This window comes from Limulus polyphemus, unplaced genomic scaffold (genome assembly GCF_000517525.1).
Source record: "Limulus polyphemus unplaced genomic scaffold, Limulus_polyphemus-2.1.2 Scaffold346, whole genome shotgun sequence".
NCBI lineage: Eukaryota > Metazoa > Arthropoda > Merostomata > Xiphosura > Limulidae > Limulus > Limulus polyphemus.
Genome location: NW_013665956.1, coordinates 305,240 through 323,546, shown reverse-complemented (window position 1 = coordinate 323,546; position 18,307 = coordinate 305,240). Strand labels below are relative to the sequence as shown.

General features: G+C 34.5%; 1 protein-coding gene across 3 annotated transcripts in view; it reads left to right on the top strand.

The window, feature by feature from the left end:
- Positions 1-297: 297 nt before the first annotated feature.
- Positions 298-18,307, top strand: part of LOC106457569 (ribosomal protein 63, mitochondrial-like) — an 86,908-nt gene continuing 68,898 nt past the window's right edge. The window contains exon 1 of one of the 3 annotated variants that reach the window (XM_022383561.1): positions 298-455. The gene's annotated coding sequence lies outside the window, so the exon portion shown is untranslated. Of the gene's footprint in view, positions 456-815; positions 838-1,045; positions 1,302-18,307 lie in introns of those variants that run through there. The other 2 variants (XM_013917001.2, XM_013917000.2) reach the window with 2 other exon arrangements.

Here is an 18,307-nt window from a genome sequence, read left to right as displayed (position 1 = left end):
AGATAGTGGGATTGATCGACACATTATAACGCCCCCATGGCTGAAAAGCCAAGCATGTTTGGTTGGCTGCGAATCGAGCGCCCTAACCACCTGACTATGCCAGATCAGGTATTTTCAATGAAAAACAATTTCTCGACACGATAGGCAAGCACCCAATAAGAGCAGGGTTCAGTAATAGATAAATGGAACTGAAGTTATTTAAGTGTAAAATAAGATGTCTGGATAAACTGAAATAAATGAACCAAATTTTTATTACAACAAATATCCGGAAACACAGTGTGCCTACCTACACGGACGAAATGACAGTCCATTCTACTAGGTTGTGTTTCGCTACGCAGTTTTCTCTCTCCTATGATTAATCTCCATAAAACTAAATAAGTTATTATCGACAAAAATCTTTATTTGACAACCTCCTAGAAGAAACTGGTTAAAGAAAGCGCACTTGAATTCAATAGGTAAACTTGCTTTCTTTGTCTAGTCCACAGAGTAATCTCTTGACCTTTGGTTGACTGTTACATTCAGCAAACGTAATAATCGGCCAGTAACGGATATTACAATGCCAATCCTTGATTCCTTGCGATATATTACTGCAATAATCTCTCGAGCAGAAAGATATCACCTACTATAGAGAACAAAGAAACAAAACAACTAGGTAATCTTTACGACTAAAGCAGATAGAAAATATCCGTTTCACTGCTTAGTGTTAATTTGCTTTTTAAACGTATATTTTTAAAATACAAATCTTTGTATAAAAATGGTAAATCAGCACACTTGTAAGTGCGAAAAAGTTGTGCCAAGTGTAAAAACTGAATCGAGACCGACTTTTATATCAAATCGGTAGGGTCTTTCATATTTTTCTTCTTCTCAGTAAAATTAAACTTGGAATTAGAGTAAATTCTATATTTTTCTAGAACACAAAATAAATATTTTTGCTCCTCAACACTTATAATAAAAAAAATAAATAAATAAGACAATAGCAAAATAAAATAAATTAGAATCGGGACCGAAAAACTGACTTTTTAGTATTTCTAGGAGATTGCTTGTGATTTGCTTAGATATCTTCATAACGTATGTAATGCCTTTTCCAGTCTGCTTGAACTTCGAAGTAAATAGTTATCTCAGTTGAGTTTTATTTCGTTGGGTTTGGTGGTTACATTAGACGTAACTAGTGGCAGAAACCTAGGGTTTGGATTATTTGTAAAAATTTAAAGAATACGAATAGAAATACACGTATTATCCTTATTAAGGCTACTTGCACTTTGATCTGACGTGTGGTTTCTAACTCTAATATCTAAGCTAAGGTACGTTATCACTTTCTTTTCTCAAACTAACACTAACAATAAAATTTATCCTTTAAAAGTTACAAGTAAGTAGAACTAGAACTTCAGTGGAAGAACGGAGACCTACATGTTACTTGTAGTGAAAATTACGTATTAATACTAATATTAATAAATTAGGAATGACTCCCTCACGACTCTGGTTAAAAATAAAATGTAGATAAACATAAAGTAACGTTCCAGAGTAAAACCTAAGAGCTATAACTTATAAATTCAAGGCTTATCTTGCTCATGCTTAGTTTGTTAAATTAAAACTTATCTTCATTTTGTTCGTATGTTCTTCACTTCAGACTGACAAACAGCATTTTATCTAAGTCTGATGAAGGGCTTGTCAGTATCATTCCATTACACATTAGCCCAAAATGTAGCTAAATTATAAATAGACTTAATAAACTAAGTTTTTGATCATACATGGGTTTTTTATTAATTTCATTAACCTTTTTAATGATCATGTGTATGTTGTGTGGTAATACGTGTAGTGTATTGTTCCTTAGTACTACAGGCTCCAACATGAGACACTATTTATTTATTACTTGAAAACTTTAAAATAATTATTAAAAGTTTGGATGTTACTTTATGCTTTACTTATGGTCCAAATCATTATGTCAAAGCCAAAAATTTGGGAATCATAGGTTCTTTTCTCTTCCAGAAAACATTTTCTCTTATCCATGTTGAAAATTTACTGAATATATAGGATTGGAAGATGTAGTTTCAGTATTGTGCTACTCTCCCTTTTGTATATGTTGTAAAGGTATTCATGAACATTATTTCAAAGCCAAGAAAATTAGGGGTCACAATATTTGTTCTTCCCTCTGAGGACAATTTCTGTTTAATCTATTTAAAATATATTAAACATCTAAAACTAGGTACTTCTATTCATAAGTATATACTTATTATATGTATATCATTTATGTATAGTTATAATTTGTTTTTAAATTGGAACTAAATATTAACCCAGTATTGAATGCAGCTATTTAATATACTGTTCTTACATTCTTACAGTGTTGTTATTTTTGGCCATAAGATTTAATTATGTAAGGTGATATTATGTGTGGCTTGGTACTAGTGCAACAGTTGTTTTATAATAATGTGGCTTTTGTACATTTTACTAACTTGGAGTTGTGTGAGAAAATGAGTTTTGAGAATTCTAGTTTTTATTGGAAATACTAAAGAACAATTGATTATCTTTTTTTAAACTTTATGAGGTTTTTTCTGGAAAGGAAATTAGTATTTAATTAGTGGGGATAGAATAGGATATTTTTTGTTGCACAAGTTATTTAAATGTGTTCAATCAAAATAAATATTAAAGAAAAGTACTGAGGATTATTCATGTCTGAAAGGTCCACCCAGTATTTTGAGATGTCCTCTTGTGGGTGGTTTAAGAAAAGCTATAAAACATTTTAGCAATTCTTTGGGATTTTTTGAAGTGTTCTAACTAGTATGCATAATAATATTAAAGGTGTCCAAGATTTTTTTGTGCAAACTTTCAAATGTTCTTTATTCCTGTGATGTTATCTTTTTTGTTTATACCCTAGACTTAGACATGGTTTCTAGTTGAAGGCTCTTGATTATTAATCAGATGTTTATAAAAGCCTTCTATATATTAGGTTTAATAAGTTGGGATTCTTGAAGGTTTAAGCTTAGTTTGATTAACTGTTCTTTTCTGTTTAATTAATAGAGAAATTTATCAGATTTTTGGCTCAGCTATCTGAACAAAAAGTTGAACCCATATATGCAACTGTAGTTATGAGATTTTTTTGAAATTGTATCTTTTTAACATTTTGACACAATTCCTTGAAGTTAACTATGTTTTTTGTTATTTAACTTGTCCTGGTAGTTATAGACTTATTATTCTTATATCAATGATGGGAAAAGTTTTTTAGTGTCTGATAAAAAATGCTTGCAAAGTTACTTTTTTTGGGTAGTTAACATGGTTTCACTAGGGGAAAAATCTTGCCTTACTAATTTTTTGATATTGTTTGATGAGGTTACTACATATATAGATGAGGGTAAGGGTGTAGATATGGTTTGTTTGGATTTTAAGAAAACATTTGACAAAGTGCCATATAAAAGGATTGTTGAAAAATGATATAAGTGTTGTGGGGGGATAAGTTGGCTCATTAGATAGAAAAGTGGCTGGAGGGAAGAAAGTAGAGGATGTTATTAATGGATTTCAGTCAAACTGGATTAATGTCAAAACTGGGTATTTCAGGATTCATTGTTTGCTTTTTTTATTTGCATCAATAACTTATATGAAGGAATGGTCAATAAAGCAATTACAATTACTAATGATATTAAAGTTTTGGGTGTTGCTGGCTGTGATGAGGATGATGTTGCTTTACAAAGGTATTCCGCTCATTTTGTGAATTTTACAAATAAATGGCAGCTAGCTTTTAATTATAATAAATGCAAGGTAATGTGTGTGGGTTATCCTAACTTAAGTAATAAGTGTCATAGTACAAAGGAATTTTGGTATTCTGGTTGATCAGTCACTACCCAAGCAGTGTGCTGTTTCTAATGGTAGGGAAAATAGGATTTTAGGTTGTATCTACAGAAATACATGTAAATAAATGTCTATATGTATGTATGTATGTATGTGTGTGTATCTGTTCATTATATGTTTCCAAACTTGACACAGTGATACAGGATGACATGAGGAAAGTAATGGAGAATTACACCCCCCATCTGATGTCATATCTAATTTTGGAATATCATTCTGTTGCTGAGGGGTATACCAATGTTGTATAACCCTCAGCATTAGAATGAACTATGTAACCACTATTGTTAAAATTCTTGAAAACAGTATGTCTTTCTTTTCAGTTTTGGTACCTTTATATATTTTTATTGCACTTTTAATGTTTATTATGTTAAGAAAAAAACAATAGAAGCACAATTTCCTATCCTCTGTTACAAACAAGTTTTTATTTTGCCCGTCCAGCTGGTATTGAATAAAGCTACATAATTAGGAGAGGTGCCTCGTTGTTTGGGGGTCTTGGGTTTGATTTCTATTGCTAAAACTTGCTCTCCCTGTTTTTCTTTTTTCTTATTTATTGCAGAGCTACTAAGGCACTGTCATTAATTTTGAACTGCTGATGAGAAGAAAGGGAACTGGCTGGCAGCACCCACCTCCAACTTTCTTATTACTAATGTGTTAAATAAGGTGTAAATTTTATCTATTTGTTTATATTGTGTTATGTTACTAATTTATAATAGGTGATTATATTATTTACTGTTTTATAAGCAGGTGTAAATCTAGTGGAGGTGTCCAGGGAGTCTAGACCCCTCTATCCATTTTGTTTTCCTCTGGAAATTAATATCTGTATTCTTCAATGTTGTATAAGCAGGTGTGGATCTAAAGGGTTTGGATGTTTCCATTTTTTCATGAATCAGTAACTGTATTCTTTCATAATATGTAAGCAGGTGTGTATCTAGGGGGTTCATGGAGTCAAACTCTCTACACACATTTTTTTCTGAAACTAATAACTGTTTTTTAATGTTGCATATGTACGTGCAGATGTAATGAGGATTGAAAACCACCTCTTCCATTTTATTTTATTTTTTTCAGAAAACAACCAGATGTCTTTACACTACCATATCATATCAAAAAGAAATACTGGATGTCAATGTTTTTATTTAATTGGGCTATTATTAACCATAAAAGCTTTTTTGAGGTTTTATGAAATCAACACAGCTGAAATCTACAGCAATTCAATTAAGGCCTCAGCCAATAACTGATTGTTTTTAAGCTAATACAACATTATAAATGTCACTTATAGGTTGCCTTAGTAAATTTTCATGTCTTGCCTTCTTCCAAACACTAACAATGCTTCTAGACTAACTGTTTCTCTTCATCAAAGTTAGTATTGTTTTGCCCACTTGTATTTTCTTTAACTGTATAAAGAAAGCCTTTTAATTTTTTTTTTCCAAACAGGCAATCTTTTTACCAATGATATAATTTTCTTTTTAATATTGTTATAAGTAATTATAACTCTTTAATTGAAAAGTTTGATATATTTGTTTCTGTTTTTCTTTTTCATATCAAGTCACATCATTGGAAATGAAGATATAAGCTTTGAAAATGCTAGAGACATTTACTGATTGTGTAATGGGCTTGTCAATTAATTGATTATCAAGTGCCATTATTTCCCAAGCTCTAGATGTCCTATATTTTAAGGATGAACTTAGCTACTTTAGTTTGTAGATAAAATAGTGTAACACATTTAGTTCTCTGAGGTTAGGCTTCACAATGTTATTAGCAGGCTACTTGTATGTAATATTGATTATAAATTTATTCTCAAATGACAGTGGTTAAGAGCATCTTAGGTGTGAAATGATTACAGTTTAAAAAGTGCAACAGCTGCAAAGTGTGGATTTTATTTCAAAATCGGGAATTGGCTTGCACTTTTAAGGAAGGTAGTGGTGAAGATGTACAATTTGTTTGTAGAGTTTACAAGTTGTAGGAAAAATTGGAGGATATCCTATATAGACTAGAGGTGTTCTAGCCATTGGATAGGTCTGCTGAATAACAAAATTCTTTCAAAATATTGGTAACAAGTTGTAACTAAAAGATTTATTTAACTGAGTCGGTGTAAAATGAAATACGACTGGACAAAAGTAATATATTAAATGAACAATCTTTATTAATACACTAAACACACACACAGTGTGTTTACTTGAAGAGCACTTACATCAGACAACTACTTTAAATAATTTCTCTTAGTTTATTTAGTGAAAACCAAATTCCAGAATAGTAGAATGAGAAGTGTGAGACTAACCAATTGCCAGGTCTCTGAGAAACCTCGCATTTACCCAGAGCAACATGAACTACAACATGACTAGTCATTCTCATTACAACATAGGTAGGGCTGTTACATCTAGATATCACCTTTAACAATCATTGAAGGACACTGCTGTCAACAATATTACACAACATTATAATAAGCAATGTTCTCCATGAGTGGTAACAGGTATTAGCTACTTTGAAAACATTGGAACAAAGTATAGCTAAGCATTCTAATCAATGAGTGTTGTAAACTAATTGATTAATCAAAATTAGTGTTTCCAATTATTACTGTTTTTGATTAATTGAAAATATGAGTAAACCTACTGTAGATACTAATTGCTATTAGTGTCTCCAATTATTCCAACAATCAGTTAATCAAAATTTTGACTATATCAGTTGTCCTAAAACTAATCAAAATTAGTGTGTTTCAAATTATTACTAGTTTTGATTATTTCAACTCTCCAAATAATTGAAACAATGCTATTGTGTTTGTTGTTAAGCACAAAGTTACATAATGGACTACTTTTGAGCTGCTGATTAGAAGAAAAGCAACTGTCCAACAGACACTGCTGGCAATTTTTTTCATTTTTTAACTGCTGACTAAAGGGAAGGTAACAGCAGCAGCACCCACCATCTACTTTTGTTTTCTCTTGTACATAGCTTTGTTTGAGGAACACTTTACTAATTGATTAATGAGGCCAATGATTAGTTGGTTCAGCTTTAGAATATAGGTTGCTTGAACTAAGATCATTAAACAGTTTTTTTTACCATGTGTTATGTGAAACCTGCATATATTCAGAACAAAGAATGAATTTAGAATAACTATTTCAACACTACAAGAAGATAGAAACATACTGTTTATTCATTTATCACAGAGGATGTGAGAGAATTGTAAACTGTGGGAAATAGCAGCAGAAGTTAAAGAGAAGCTTAAGCTTTTACATGTAAGGGATGCAGTAGCTAAAAATTTGGAAATTTAGAGTATAAGGGCTATAAGCAGTGAACTTAATTGTAATGAAGAAGTTCTTTTAAGTAACAGATTTAAGCCTTTGGCTTCTGAGGATGAGGAACTATGGAAGGTAAGGAAAACATAAAGAATAGATAGGGGAAGTAATGCAAAAATTAGGGTTTCTGATTATTACTGTTTTTCATTAGTTCAAGTTTGTTCTGCTTTGGACCAGCATAGCCTAGTGATAAGGAATGGTTGCCTTGTAATCCAAGTCTTGGGTCCAATTCTCATTACCAGAAAACATGCTGATGCAGCTGTGGGGGCATTATGTATATATTTTTACATCAGTCCAATTAAATCAATGATAAACAGTCCATGTATTGATTTGAATAACTGGTTTATTAGCCACTTGCACAAAATATTTCACTTTCCCAAACAGTAGTGGACTTGGTGCATTTTTTACGCTACACATTCAAGTTGTTTCTCTAATACTGCACTCTTGATTGACTTGCAGATCAAAGCTGATTTCAAAACCCAAAACTGAGAAACTGATTACATAAGACTTGATGCTAATGCATACAGTTTACATCAGATTTTTTCCAAATGACAGTATGCCTCTCTCCAAAATCATTTACAAGAAAGATAATTCTAGTAAAAAATTCTTTCAACAAACAATAGTATGATTCATATACATATAAAACTGTTAAGTTCCAGACTCAGCTTGAAAAACTTAAAAATGATTGAAAATTTCATAAGTCTAAAAAACATCTTAAACTTTAGGTGAGATGTTGTTGATACTGATGGAAGAATTATAAGTTAATTCCAAAATATTTTTAAAACAAGTACACCCAGACAGCCTCTGTATTTTTGACAAAAAAAACAACAGGATTTCTCTTTGAAACATTTGATCACTATTATAAAAATACATACAAAATAATTTACTGCAAATAAATCACAATTAACTGAGATCTATTATTTACATTGATATCACTATTTACATGCATGGGCCCGGCATGGTCAGGTGGATAAGGCGCTCGACTCGTAATCTGAGGGTCGCGGGTTCGAATCTCCGTCACACCAAACATGCTCGCCCTTTCAGCCGTGGGGCGTTATAACGTGCCAGTCAATCCCACTATTCGTTGGTAAAAGAGTAGCCCAAGAGTTGGCGGTGGGTGGTGATGACTAGCTGGCTTCCCTCTAGTCTTACACTGCTAAATTAGGGACAGCTAGCGCAGATAGCCCTCATGTAGCTTTGCGCGAAATTCAAAAACAAAAAAAAAAATTTAACATGCATAGTTTGGATTTTTTGCACCAAACAAAAAATATCTGTACTTGAAAGATTGAAACAAAGCTGTAAATGTTTTTTGTGTATATTATAATGGTTACTGAGTGAATAGCAGAAGAGTATTTCTCATTGTTTTTAAGAGATAAGTGTTGAGCTATCTAAATTGGTCTTTTCCTGTATATATTTTTGCACAAACTTTTAATCTCTCCCCTTTGTTGTAATGTAACACTGATACCATTTGAAGCAGGTAATAAGTAAGCAATATATTAAGTTACATTACTGTTTAGTCCAAACAAGGTAAACATGAACAACAGACATCACCGTCTTGTTATTTAGCCAACTGCCACTCATATTTGTAAGTTGTGTATAAGCAGAATGCATGCATAACATTGTGCTATGTCTTTTTTTTTTTTTTAGTTCTGGCAAAACTATTAAGGCTATCTATTGCCACCCCTAATTTCAAACTGCCGATCAGAGAGAAGGCAATGGATTGGTAGCACCCATGCAATGTCAACTCTTTAATGCTTTCATGCTGGCATAGCTTAGTGGTTAGTGTAATTGTCTCTGGAATGAAAATATCACAGATTTGCTACCAAACATGTTTATCCTTTCAGTTTTAAGAGTGCAAATATGTCAGTCCCACAATTCCTTAGTAAAAATTAGTCCATGAGTTGGGTTTAAATCTATAACTCACTTGAAGTAATAAACCAGTATTCCAATTATCCAGTAATTGAAATTATGATTGAATGCATTAATGTCACAAAAATAACCAAATAATCAAAAGTAGAATTTCCAGTTATTCCAATTACCCTTTAATCTAAATACTGCCATTATGATTTTTCATTAACATAATTTTATTCATTCAAATTTGTTAACTTAATTAATGTCATAACTCATGAAAATAATCAACTAATTGAAATTAGGGTTTTTGATTATTCCAGCTATCCAAGTAATTGAAATATTGTCATTATGTTCTTTAGTTGTTAAATGTAAAACTACATGGTGGACTGTGTGCTCTGCCTACCATGGTTATTGTAACCTGGTTTTTAGAATTATATATTTGTAATTCAAGTTTGTTCACCTCTGAGCCAGCATGGCCTGGTGATAAGGGAAATATCCTTGTGATTTGAGGATCTCAAGTTCAATTTCTATCAAACTTGTTCAGCCTTTCACCCACAGGGGTGTTATATCTATTTTTTGTTTTGAGTTTTGGCAAAGCTACTAAGGTTATCTGCCACTGTTACTAATTTTGAAATGCTAACTAGAGGGAAGGCAAATGGCAGGCATCACCCATGGAGAACTCTTGGACTATTTTAGTATTAAATAAACTTTTAAGTTACCTTTTTAAATTGTATTATGTTTTTAATTGATAAAAAAGTTGATAGTTTTAAATCCTTTTTGGCTATTAATATATATATATATATATTGTTTCTAAAATGTTTAAATACTTCATTAGCAAGCCTTGATATTTTATATTTTTTCTATGAATATCAATATTGTTGGTCAGATCTTGTATACTCTTGCATGTGTTTTGAAAAAGTAATTTTTTTTCCAACAATGAAATACATTGATATCTGAAGGTCTACGGTGGCAACCAGGTTTTTTAGGGTGCAAAGTAGTTTATTAACTGGATATAAAAAAAATTGTTTGAAAATGTTGCAAAGTAATATGTTTATTCTCATTAGCAAAAATTCCATAGCTTTAATACAGTAATCTTGAAAAAATTTGTAGGGAGGAATCTACATAATGCTATTTATTGTACTTATAACTTGTTAAAGGTTTGTCCAACATAATTCTAAATTATTTTACCTATAGGTGAGTGCCAGGGAGGTCTGAAAAATGACTTACTGTAAGAACAGTACTTAAAGCTACAACAACTTTCATTTTAAAATATCAGCTTTAAGAAATACCCTGTTTTGGTGGCCTCAACTCCCCATCACTTGATCACTTTAATTAGTATCTTGTGTTCTTATTCTGCTATAAGCTAACTTTTATGTATGTTTTCAGAATTTTCTATTGATTTGTGATATTCATTTTGTTCAAGGTCATGTTCCAAGGTCATTATATAGTATTGACAAAATTTGATATTTTTTATCATTATGGAGAATATTAAAGTTGCTCGTAAATTCTTTATATACATGAACACACATTTATATCAGATTACAGATTCTCTTCTTTATCCATAAACCAATTATGAAGATTAAATACTATTTGAATGGAAATATTAAGGTGTTAACAATAATATCGGCAGTGGCTTGAAAAGTGTCTAAAAGTGCATATCTTGTGTGTCTTAAGACCTCTTTTAGTTACAAATAATATAATCAAGTCAAAATATGTTTCAGTTTATGCTCTATCATTAGTGACATTAATTTTTAATTCAAGGCCAAGGCAACACTCAAAGGTCAAGGTCATGCTGAAAAATCACTGATGTTTGATAATTGTATTTGATAAAAATGTTAAATACATTTTGAATGACTGATATTTCCAAATATGCCACAATTAATGCATATATATGAATGATTACACATATCAAAATGCCATTTTTTGTTTTATTAATATTATTCATTACGACAATAAATCTATAACATCTTCATGAACATTTAAAAAGTTGCACTCTGAAGAACATAAATGAATACAAAATTATCCAGTACTTATCTCTAGAGATCAAATGTAAATAACTTAACCTAGGCAATTATTGCATGGTCTTAGACATTAGCTATCAATAATCTATGAGACTGATACATTGTATACTTAACTATCAACACTGTCACTACCTACTGCTATTAAATGTCTGTACTGTTGTTGCAGCCCTATGCATTGTCTATACATTTTCCTAATTTGCAACATGGTATGCTAGCTTTAGCACATCTACAATTTTTAGGAAACTTTTCTGCTTCTGCATTCACATACTAGTCTGCTAATGTTTTTTGCTGATATTGGACCTTCATAAAGAGTTGATGTAATTCTGTCACCAACATTTGTCTTACCATGACCTTCTGGAGAAACAACGTAAGGATTTGCAGTGTGGGATGATATCCATTGTTTGGTCTCCTAGGCTGCTTCCTTTGCATACTGCTTGAAACTAGTTTCTTTTGGAGGCAAATGCATTAGAACAACATACCCTGTTTCCAATTTGTGGTACATTATCTCCTCTTACATATATGGCTATTCTTGTTCAGTGCTGCCCTCTATATGCAAACATTGTTTTGTGTGCCACATGCCTTGCACTCACATGTACCAGGACGATTATTGTGATTCAACTGCATCTTGCATGCAAATCATTATGTGACAATCCTCCATGAATAAGAGTGCAACACACCCTCCTGACGCATGTGATTCTGTTTGATTCTACCAAACTATTACTTCTTGTTAGGCAATGCTATAGTCAAGACGTGATTTGATTGTGCTCTCCTTGTGGGTTTTTCTTTTAATATTATCATACAAAGTGGAAAGTTCATTTATATCTTTTACTACTGGTTTTACAGTTTTCAGTGATAACTTACCATGGTTATTCTTTTTTATTGGAGTAATTGTCAAATTTTCATCATTTTATGGTGAATACCAAAGTTAATGTTACCATTTTGGAGATTCTACAACCTGCTATCAGCACAGTTACACAGGCATCAGGTCGGAGGACTTGACTGAGGAATTTTCAGCCTTAATTCATTGGGAGATTGAATATTATCTGGGTCAACCTTTTTCTTCCAATAGTGTTTGACTTCCTCCAGAACCTGCCAAACCTGTTCATGATGATGAAGATTTTGACAACCTTTTTCCTCCTCTTAATTATGCCGTGCCTCTCCTGTGGAATCTGTTAGGCCTATTTCAGCCTTTTTAGACATGATTTCTCATGTTTGTTTCATTTTATCCATTTCCCCAATTTCTTATAATCCTGTTCCTTCTTTGTTCCATGACACCCCTTCCTCCCAGTATGTTGTTTTCCCTTCTGATGTCGGGGTTCATGCTGAGCATTTTGTTTCTCAGTTGTGAGCCAGTACTAGCATGCCTTGCACTCCATGGGCCACATATCAGTTTGCCTTGGCTTACCAACAGGCAGATTACTCCTTTCTTGATTCTCAGTAGTTAAGATCACTACTGCCAGTATGGGGGGCTGACTCTGAAAATCCTGCCCATTTATTCCAGGCCCAGTTTTCCTGCCTTTGTCTTACACTTACACCTCTCCTTCTATACTTGTACACCATGCACCTTTTTTCTGAGGCACTCCACTGATCTCCTGAGGGATTTTTTGGAGATACTTTTACCCACCTTACCTCAACATTGGCATAATTGTCCTCCTTGGTTCTATCTCTTCACACATGGTTTCTTTGCTGTTGGGATCTTCTGGGGAAGGACACTGTCTTGTCCCAGGTTCGTTTACTGTCCATTTACCTCTGGGACTTGCAGATGGCTCCTTTTCTCTAATATGTCTGAAACTTTGGAATCACATGTGGAATCTTTGAGGCAACATTTGACTCTTTTGTTTTTGGTTGCTCATTTGTCTCACCCTGGGCCCTTGCAATTCACTTTTCCATGTCTGACACACTCCCGTTCTTTTAGTATGGTCGCCAGCAGTACTGGTGACTATACTGTGTGTTCCAGTCCAGTGGGGACTCATTTTACTGATTTTTTTTCCCTTCTGGAAATTTGCTACTTATCATTGGGTTCTTCAGTTCTTGTCAGAGGGACTTGTCATCCAATTCCTTTCCCCACCTCAGTTGTCTCTCATTTCCATATCCTTTCCGTTACCTTTGGATCCTCCTAACAATCTACGTGTGTCAGAGAGGGTACAGACTATTATATCACAGAGAGCTATTGAGCCATTTAGCCATCCTTCCCCAAGCTTTTACTCCAGGCTGTTTGTGGTACCAAAGAAAACTGGTGACTGGCATCCTGTGATTGATCTGTCCTGCCTCAGTCAATTTCTAGATATTACCTGTTCTACATTGGTGTTCTTTCTCACACTAAGGTGGTCTTTCTTTCCAGAATTGTAGATGACCAAGGTAGATGTTTCGAAAAATTATCCACAAATTTTCTATTTCTCCTTGGTGTAGATGCTATCTTCAGTTTGTTCATCATGGGGTTAGGTAACAGTTTTGTACCTTGCTCTTTGGGCTTGCTTCAAGCTCTTTGTGTTTTTTGTTGGGTTATCAAAACTTTTACCTGACTTGCACATGCTCAAGGGTTATGCTTACACCACTACATGGATGACTGGTTTCTGTTAGCCCATTCAGAAATGGAGTCTTCACGTCACGTTCATCTCCTTCTGTCCTAACGGGTTGGATTAATATGTTGGTGAAGTCTTTCCTCTCCTCTACCCAATATCTTGTCTACATGGGAGTTTATTTTAACACTCACCTCAGTGGGGCCGAACCTTCTCCTCTTCAACTCCATACAATGGAGCTTTGAGTTCTCCACACCCTTGCTGCTTCCTATCTTACTGTTCATGCGGTTCTATCATTTTTGGGGGCGTGGGCTTCTATGGAAGCATTTATGTCCTTGGGTTGGGCACATGTGCAGTCTCTTCAGTGGACCCTGGACAACCAATAGAATCTTGTTCAGGATCCCTTGTATTCTCCCATTAACCTTCCCTCATCAACGATTTGCATTGGTGATTGAACAAGGTCTACTCATCATCAGGTGTACTGCTTCCTCTACCTCGTCCATATTTGCATCTCTTCATAGGTGCTACTCTCCATGGTTGGTGGCCTGGGCTGGTCAGCTGGAGGGTTGTAGTCAGTGGTCTACGGCTGAGAGTTCTTACCATATCAACATCCTGAAGCTTCTAGAAGTACAACATGCTTTGGATTACTTTCTTCCTATAGTCAGGAATTGACTTGTCATGATCCACTCTGACAATTCTACAGTGGTAGCTTATATCAACCATCAAGATGGCACCAATTCTCATTCCCTTTGCAGTCAAACTTTATATCTACTTTTTTTGGTGCATATGCTTGTCATGAGTCTCCTGGCTTGTCATGTTCCAGGTGCTTTCAACCTCATAGTGGACTGTTTTTTCAGGCCAAAAAATTTATCCCATGGATAAAAATTTATCCTCAGGTTTTCTGGAAGCTATGCTCACTGTGGGTTACTTCTCAGCTAGATGCATTTGCCTCTTTCCTCAATTTCATGTTACCTCATTTTTTGTCTCTGGTTCTTCATCCACAAGCCCTAACAGTTGATGCGATCAGCCAGGACTGGACCAACTGATACCTTGATGTTTATCCTCCAATCTTTCTTTTTCCCCAGGTGTTTTTGATTACACATGCCACTCCATGTCAGGTTCTTCTGATTTCTCCTGGCACAACCCTGGTTTCCTTGAGTACTTCAACTTTGTACTGCCCCCTCCTTTGCCTCTTCCTCTCACTCCATCCCTTCTAGTCAACCTCGGTCACCAGTATTTCCTCCCCTCTCTCTACCCTCCATCTTCATACCTGGCATTTATCAGGTTCTTGGCATGGATATCTGGATTGTCTCACTGGGTCAGTTTCTTTTTAGCTTGTTTTATTCAACCTTCCTCAGTGGCAATTTATCAATGTAAATGGAATGTCTTCCACTGATGGTATTTGAGTTGAGGTTTTTTTCTCCTTCTTGACCCACCATTCCTGTTATTACAGATTTCCTCTTTTAGCTGTTTAATCACAGAACGTTGGACTCGTCCAATGCTGAATATCAATATCCCACACGTTCCAATTTCCCTGGTACCATTTTGTGTTTACCTCCCCTACCCTCTCACTTTTCATGTGTTCCCTCCAGATTTGTATAGACCTCCTCATCAAGCGATCCTTCCAGATTGGGATGTCAATGTAATTCTTCACTGCCCTACTCTACCTCTGTTTGAACTTTTATTCTCTTGTTCTTTGTTTCACTTGTCCCTTATGACCTATTTCCTACTCTCATTAGTCTGTGGGCATCATTGGTCTGATATATTTGCCATTGACATCTCACACACACTGTACTATTCCATTCCACATATGTTCTCCTTTATCTGGACCATTCTTTCCTTCCCAAAACTTTGGCTACTTGTGAAGGTAATTCTTCCTCTCACCAATTTCTCTTCTATCCATCTCTCACCTTTATTCCTGATCTGATCTGGATAGGCTTCTATGTAACATACGTGCTCTTCATTGTTACATTGCCAGCACAACTTCCTTCCATGGTTCTCATTCCTGCCTTTTCATCCACTGGAAACATTTCTTTGTTTGTGACCTTTCTTCTTCAACACCAATTGGGTTCGACTTTCAATTTGATTGGTGTATTACTCCTTGTTTCCTTCTTCCTGAAATCTTATCTAGGTGTCATCACATCAGATCAGACACCTCTCCTATTCCTTGGTGTCATACTTTTTGTTATAGGAAATCCTTCAAGTGGACATGTGGACTACTACTCATACATTCATCTCACACTATCTGGATAGGGTGGCTGTTTCTCCTTCTGTTGGGTACCATCTTTCACCTGTCATCCTCCTTCACATTTTAGTGAGACTATGACTGGATAAGTTATCTTTTTTTATATACATTTTAATTTCTTTCAGGGGTGTGCCCCTTTTTTGTCATCAGGATCCCACTCTGTGGCAACCATTGCATATCTAGGTATACTTAATATACCACAACTTTCCAATAATGCACGCTGTTGAGATCAGGTGTTCCACAAGATCGCCAGTAGGTTTCCCTTGTGATACATTTACTTCATTAATATGACCATTCCAGATCATACTAACCCATGGACTTATCTGGGTAAAGCAGAAGGGGATAATTGACCATCCCTACCATCTCCTTTGATTGAATAAATCAGGGGTGATCTGCTTTTCAACAGTTGGTTTTTGTGGTCACCTGTTGCACTGTCTGCATTGTTGGTGTTCCTTCAGACTCTCCATTGCATTTTTTCCCTCCTTGTTCTTCTTTTGGAGTATGAGAGTCCTCCACTTTCCAATTCCAAGCCATTTGGGTGGCGGACCATGCAGGTTTCCTCCTGAATGTGATCTAACACTAATAAATAAATACACAACATCCATTCAGTTGAAAGTCAGGCAGTGGTGTTCTGCTGGTGTAGATGATGCTGATTCTCCATTCATGCCCCATCTCTCTATGGTGGACTCCAAGGGTTGATGTTGCTCCTAGCTTCTGTGACTATCTGGATGTTGAGGTTACATATCATTTATAAGAGCAGTCTACTTCTGTGAAGTGGTATTCAGAAGTTTGCATTGTGCTCCAATGCTGTACAGTCCTGTCTGAGGAGATTATTATTACAGCTGACCTGTCACATTGCAGTTCACCCTTTTGATTGGGATCCCTCATCCTACCATCACCTGGATGTCAACTCCTGGTGACTGGTTTTGGATTTAGAGCAGACCAATCAACATAAGTCCTCACACATGTGTTGCCTGTGTTTTTCCTATTCCTCACTCAATTTGCTTTATGATCACACAAAACAAGTGTGATGATGTTGAAGGAGGTGACATATCTCCCTCTGGCACTCCACCTCAAGGAGTTTTTGCAGACTGAAGTTGCTGTGGCTCAGTGGGGTGCATACCAGATTGAGTTTGAATATGATGTGACCCCCCCCCCCCCCCCCACCAGGGGCACATCTCTTATTACTGTCATTTGGATGTCAGGTTCCCAGATACATGGTTAGTTGTGGATGGTGCACTTGTGTCCATTTTGTAGATCATTTGCACAGTATATACATCCTCCTACCACAAATCATAGGTTATATTCCCTATACCACTTGGTTTTGGACTGGAGTTGACCTGTTGCATATGCTCCATCGCATCCTAGCCACACTACATCTTAAAGCACATCCAGTTTCACTTTTGCCCCCATTACCTTACGTAGAGGATTCATTTAACTCTCTCAATATGGGCTCGGTCAATTTGACCGATCATGTGACCTTTTGTATTCGTTTAAAGTTGTTGTAGATTTAATACTTATAACTCTCAATATAGTGTGTATGTTTTCACGAAATTTGGCAGTCTTTCAGTTAATATTACAAGTCTTTCACATACAAAAAAATCATATTTATTAGTGAAGTATTTTAAATAAAATAAAGATTTGTCCATTAATATTTTGAGTATTTGTTTTGAATAGTCCGTGTGCAAAGTACTCTTAATGTTAAAATTAAAAATACTTTTCCTCATCTCAAAAATCTCAAATTTCCTTTGTGTAATCCTGAAATCTCCTAAGTGCATTTCAAACGTTTTTTTTTTTCAGTAATACTTTATAGTTTATCTGTTATTTTCTCTACCCTATCTCAAAATGAAATCACTCAAAATCAGTCGACATTGTAAACACCAAAAAAAAATTTAAATAAACCTAAACTATCCTTTTTTCTTTGTAACATGAAACTACATTCATTTATCTTAAGTAGCTGTAAGTTCGTAACAGTATACATCTATTTATAATTAAAGTTTGTTTTATTGTCCTTTGAACTGTGTCTAACTAGTATCCATGCCATTATAAGTTGTAAATCACTCGGGAAGGAATGTGCAGCTCACATTATGCTATCAAATTACATTACCCACGAGCAGTGATGGGATTCAAATATTTTAACAACAGGTTCTCTCACTAGCAGCATGTAAAAATATTAGATATTAAAAAAAAGGAGGGGCCAGAAAGCCTCCCATCACTGAGAAAATAAAAGTAGGCCGTCACAGATAGTGTTAAAGATTCTTTAGAAACTTTCAATTAAAAAAGTGTTTTATAATCTTTCAACTTAACAAAATTCAAATCTTTATTAATTTCTTCCATACATAATACGTTAAAAAATATATTTCAAAAAAAGTAAAGTAGAAAAAAACAAAAAAATAAATAAAATGGATAGTAACAGGTGAAAAACAAAGAAATGAATTATTAGAGAAAGGGGTCCTGTTATATTTGGAGTGAAAACACAAAAATTTATATTTCTTAAAAATTTAAAAATGTATTAAATGATAGATCTATCATCTAACAAATTTTATA